The following is a 6,445-nucleotide window of genomic DNA, read 5'->3' on the forward strand; positions in this document are numbered from 1 at the left end:
TATATGGTGGTGTATCTCTGTGCCTCATCCAGTTCACTGGGAATCTGTTCTCAGAAGGAAGAGATCCCCACAGTGTGTCTGACTTCTCCAATCCCAGCCAGGCTTCAGGGAGAGAGAACTTTTTCAAGAGAAACTTTGGAAACCCCACTTTTAAAGCTCCCATCTCTTTGAAACTACAAATCTACTCTAACCCATTTGCTAATAATCTTATACAACTGTGTATATTTATTTTATTTAGAGAACTATTTACCCTGCTTCTTTCAAGTTATTTTTTAGAAATATCTTCCATACAACCAGGAACAAACAATTTGGCAAGAAGAGATTGTCAAAGCCAGACCAATGAATAATGGAAGAATGGAGTTCACATAATTTACATTTGTGCAGGTTTTATTTTTACCTAAAGAAAAAAAAAATATATATATACATTTGTGTGTGTGTGTGTGTGTAGTACTCTTGACTGTGTACTAAGGACCTTGAACTAAGTAAGTCCAAAACAGAATCCTTGATGACTGTTCTTTCCTGTGGCCTCAACCCCAAATCATTCTTCCTGACCTCAGTATAGGGTATTTGCTTTTGTTCATGGAAGCTAGGGCCAAAAATGAAGAAATTGTCCTCAATTTCTCAACTTCATATCTAATGCATCAGCAGAATGCATTCGGTTACTCACTCTGAAGATACCAAAAAAAGAAAAAAAAAAGCACAAATCGAATATGTTATAAGACTCTAAGAAGTAGGAATAATAATTAGGGAAAAATTTAATTGATAGAATGTAATTACTTAACTGATAGAATTAATTAATTGATAGAATTCAAACCAGCTACAGTTAAGGTATATTTTAATAAAGCTGTTTTTTAAAAAGAAGGGGAGTTATTACCAAGGCCCACAGAAAAAATTATCGTGAGATTGATGTTCAAAGTCAATAATACCTGTAAACCTGTAACTTTAACACATTCAGATGTAAGCTTCACTATTCAGTTGCTAAAAAAAAAAAAAAAAAAAAAAAAAAAAGCAACGCACAACTCCATCTCCATTTATAGGACAGTCAGAGGTCTGCAGCAATATGTAAGGATGAGAGAGAGGGAAAAAAAGGAGGATTAATGTGTCACACTCCCATGCTACCAAACCATGGGACCTGTAAATCCCAAGAATGAGGGAGACTCATACAAGATCATTTGGGATTAAGCATGCAAACTAATGGCTTACTTTTTGTTCCAAAGGGTCCTATGATTGGGCTTGAAGCCAATACACTTCAGCCAACAGTCTCTCAATTAGGTACAGTCCCAGTGCCAAGTTTCTCAGCAAGAGCATGTGAAAGGGCTCCTTTTGACTTTTGATCAAATCCATTTAAAATCTTTGCCATGGGATCCTGAAAAATGCTGTTTAGAAATACGTCTAGAATTCCTCATACCTGGGAACTGATATTAGGTACCTGTTCTGACTGTAGCAATTATGACCAACAATGCACAATACTCTCAAATAAATGGATTCAAAGCAAAATATTGATGTGGACTCTGGTGAAAACAGCAAATCCATTTACATATGCCAATAGTGTTAGACTATCAGCTTTTTAGGGCAGGGAACTTGTCTTATACCTCTGTGCAGGTGCAGAGCCCCATACACAGCGGACATTTAATGAACGTATTTCTGATTAGATGGTGAATCAAACAGCAGATTGGTTTACTGAACTCACAAAACATGCTTCAAACAAATAGGTGGTTCACTGTGGGGAAGACTCATTTATATCCTATTTTTCAGTTACCCATGGTGAGACCTGAAATGTTTGTCCTTTTAGGACAGAAGAAGAGCCTTTTGGACTGGGAAATCCAGTCCAATGGCAGTAAGCCTGCCTTGGGAATGTTGTTTAATCCCTCCTGCTTTAGAATGCTCATTTGTGTTGTGATGTGAAGTATTCTGTCTTGGCTGTGACTGTAGAACTGTAGAAAAGGACTTTTATTTCAGCACTCTTGCTGTTTTGTTGCTGTTGTTTTCTTTTTTCAAGTGTAAGGAGAATAAGGTTTACTAACAGATAGTATTAGACCCTTTGTTTTCATATCTTATTTGTCTTTTATATGGACTTTTTGTTGACAATAATAAAACTCACAATCCATAAGAAGGATTCATACTTATTCCCTTTAAGAAGGATGCTTGGTGATCTCAGCTCAACCAAGGTAGACACAACAAAGGGAAACACTGAACCCCAAAGCAAGTGAGTTAGAACAGTCTGGCAAATTCTGTGACTTGTGGCCTGTGCCAAGGATCATCACCCATTTTGCTAAGCTCCCCTAAGTGGAGCAAAACACATCTGCAGACAAAGGAACTGAAATAGTTTTTTTTTCCTGATAAGAAATGCAGGCATTTTTTTGAGGGGGAGGGGCAGAGGGAGAAGCAGACTCCCTCCCCAGTGAGCAGGGAGCCCTACACTGCTTCTGGGATCCCAGATCACCACCTGAGCTGAAGGCAGACATTTAACCCACTGAGTGGTTCCAGTGCCCCAAGAAAGGCAGGAATTTGTGAGATATTCAACACTTAAATCTTAATCATGAAGGCTTTGAGAGGGTAAACTGTAAAAATATATTTTTACAAACTTAACTAATATTTGCAAACTCAAATGTCTGTAATGACAAAAGAAGTTAACAAAACCCTGAAAAGTGTGCTAAATGTTAGGTGAATGGAGTTGGAAGAGACTGGGGGGAGTTGTAAGCTTGCGCTTATTTCAGAATTGTTCAAATTCTCCAACACACACACACACACACACACACACACACATACATACACACACACGTTTGAGAACCAAGCCTGGATCCGCTTCTTGCCAACTGAAGTTTTTTAAAAAGTGCAATTTCAAAAGAATGAAGGATTCAGCCCTGTGGAGGCTAATTCCTTCTAACCTTTTCCCAATTTACCAAAAACTCAATTCACCATTGCCATGACCCAATAGGCCTCAGACTTGACCTTATCCAGTACTCTTTCCTTGAGCTCCCCCTAGAGGCAAAGGTCCTCTACTATCAGGCCCACTACTGAACCTACTATCTTTTGAGAGATGGGATACACTGGACCAGAAGAGGCACTAGGGTTACTGCTAAGAAAATAACAATCCAAAGGAAGACAAGAGCAACATTTATGTGAATTTATTACTCATGTCTCGTACATTAAATAAACATTTAGGGCATACCATATACAAAGAATTGTAACAGGTGTTCCAAAAAATACTGAAATAACCAATAATAATTTCTCCTTCTCCCTTCAGAAAAACTAAAAGCACACAAAAAGCAATGTTCTTTCTGCTTTTCTGACACCTTAAAAATTCCCTTTCACTCAATTTTCTACTATGTACTTGTCAAGAATGGTGTTCTTCAGAACTCTCTTCAAAACATCTTCTTTTCTCCATTCCTTTGTTTATATACTCCTATGCATTCTTCTGGTTTCAGTCACGACCTGTTTTCTAAAGATGTCTATCTTCATATCCCTAGACTGTCCTTTTCTTAAGTGACAGATTCACACTTTCACTATCTTACTGGAATTCTTCACTTCACAAATGTTTCAAAGTGTCTTCAAATCGAATATACCCAAAGGATAATTCATGGCCTTAAGTATTTAGTGCCAAATGAGCATTATCAGTGCTAAGTGCTGTGAATCTAGAAGGTCACTCTGGGCTACAGTTGTCTGGAAAAGTCTCATGGTAGAGATGGACCTGGACAAGACTTTGAACAAAAGCTTGTTTGTGGGCAACAGTGTGAATAATATCAGGAGACTAGGTGGTGATTGAACCAGAAGAATGAGTAGGAGTATATATATCACCATGTCTTCCGATGAAGAGTTTTTGCTGCTGTTACCATACTTGCAAGGTCCAAGCTCAGTTTTGACTTCTGTCATAATCAAAATTTTAAAAAAAGAGAGAGAAAAGAAAATTTGCCTCATGATGATCTCTTTCTCTGTATCTGCTTTTTTTCTCCTTCCACTTTGAGAATTTGGAGATTGAAGACCAGATATGCAATGAAGGACCCAGCCACAATCCACTCACAAAAGAAATATACATATTTTCTGAAACATTTGTGGATTTCTCCACCCTTGAAAACAAAAAAAGGGCAATCCTGAAGGCCCATTGAGAGCTGGCTTTTGAATACCAGGCATTTTCTTTATTCCTTCTGCATCCACTTGAGTGTGTGGATCTGGCCCTGCCTTTGTCTTAGCCAAGGAGCTGAATACAGACTCTGAGGCTCCCAGCATTGCTCTGAAATTGTGTAAAAGGACTGCCTTCTTTCCATTCCTTCCCTTGCAGTGGCACTTCCAGCTTAAGTAACTCTTAGCACAAACTGGACTTTGTACAATTCCATCAGGCAAGTTCTTTTGAACTTACTTCAAAATAAAAAGATTTTTTTTTTATTTTTATCGTATACAATGTTGCTGTTGGGCAAGAACGCAGAGAGGCTTTTCTGTTCCCTTAGTGATCACAGAAGTCACTTTTCTTATACAGAATTGTAGGTAATTAAGAACATCACCATATAGATACACACACACACACACACACACACACACAACTAGATACACCATAAAAATCTTAGCTGTGTGGAACTTTTTCATGAGATAGAAATAGCTTTTTTACTGTGATAGCCTCAGTGGTGAAAGAAGTTATACTGTGACAGCTTATAAAAAAAAAAAGCAATAGAATTGAGAAAACTCAATCAAAAACAATAGACTCCATTGAAGAGTTCCATTGTCTTGTAGTTTTTTTCTCTCACATTGACAGTTACAAGATTTTTGTAAATTTTATTTATTTCTTGTAGCCTTTGAATAGAAAAGTGTCCATTTGCAAGGCAGGTAAATGCCTTTAATGATCTGTCAACCACTGTCATGAAACAGATCTTTTGTAATTACACCTGTTGAAATTAATTGGACAGTATTGTGTATCATGACTTGTTTGTCACAATACTGGCTTTGTTCTTAATTGAAGTCTGTTTGATGAGTCTCTTTAATGAAAAACTATGTATTTGTGTTGTTATTGTTGTTGTTAATTTCAAAAGTCACCAAAAAGTTTAACTCAGATGAATGAATAAATAAGCACTTGAAGAAAAAAAAGGAAGCTTTCCAATTTTCACTAATTTATAAGTTAGTACTTGAGTGGGGAAGTAGTGAGAAATTTTTGTTTTTAAAAATGGAACAAGACAATAATGCACTTTAATATATTTGGCTTAGGTTTTGGTAATCATTTGGCTTTTAGAGATGCATGTGGTTCCTGCTCCATCAGAACTCAATAGAAGGAGGAACATGCACAGACTAGAGGCTTAGCATGACCCATTTCAAAGTTCAGGATACAGATATGGTAATAATAAAGTCATCTCCGTCTTTCCCCCAGGCAATCACTTATTCTTTCTTCTACACTTCTTTTTAGAAACAATAACAGCAATCTCTCTAAGACTTCTATCTCTCAAAATAAAATTATCCAAGAACTCTAGGAACTCTATCCAAAGGAAGTGGGGGTGAGGATTTGTCCTGATTCCAAGCTGAAGAAGGACTGTGACTTATTACTTCTTCTGCTATTGCTTCCTCCCACCCTCCTATACATAATATTGATGTTAAGTACTCAGTGTGCAGACTGGTAGATAGTGCTTGTAAACTCTTGCTGGGTATTCTTGCTGATATATATACATATCAGGTCATAAAGATGCCCTGTATTATGTGCCAAGGTTATAGTTCTTTTTGGTTCATATCACCATGTTCCTGAAAGCATGTAAATGAGGGAAAGAGCATTCAAGACATATAGAACCATATATGTAAAGACCTAAAAATAGGAGAGTATGGCTGTTTAGATATAGAAAAATACTGTAAAAGTACATATGTTTTTTAATAGCAGGTAACTCTGGGCTATAAGATTATGGGTGATTTTGTTTTCCCTGATACCATTTTTAACTTTCATAGTTTTCTGCAATGAAACCACAGTACCTTATTATTTAAAAATATTTAGGTACTCATGAGAATACGAAATCAGTGGCATTTGGAAAAAGTTCTCTTGTGGAATATTATTATTTTTAAAAATGGTATGGGACAGTACTCAAGCTGAATAATAGAAGGGAAGGGAGAAAAATCAGTTCCGGCAGGGGGCATGGGGGAAGGGTGGTACCTTGAACAGTGGTCTGGAAATCCAGGTCTCCGACTTGGTCTGAGTGTTGCCAGATGCTGTGGAGAAGGTTATGGAGATATAAGAAATAATCTAGGGCTGAATTCAAGATGGGAGGTTTTCCAATCTATTTTTCTTATTGGATAGGGACTACCCGTACCAGATACCTGAGAGTTACTCTTAATCCTTCACTTTCCTTTATCTTCCAAGATTTTTCTTTGTCTTTGGTTTTCTGAGATTTGAACATGATATGCCCAAGTGTGTGTGTGTGTGTGTGTGTGTGTGTGTGTGTGTGTATATATATATATATATATATATATATATATATTT

This window comes from Lontra canadensis, unplaced genomic scaffold, assembly GCF_010015895.1.
Source record: "Lontra canadensis isolate GAN:19392208 unplaced genomic scaffold, GSC_riverotter_1.0 scaffold23, whole genome shotgun sequence".
Taxonomy (NCBI): domain Eukaryota; kingdom Metazoa; phylum Chordata; class Mammalia; order Carnivora; family Mustelidae; genus Lontra; species Lontra canadensis.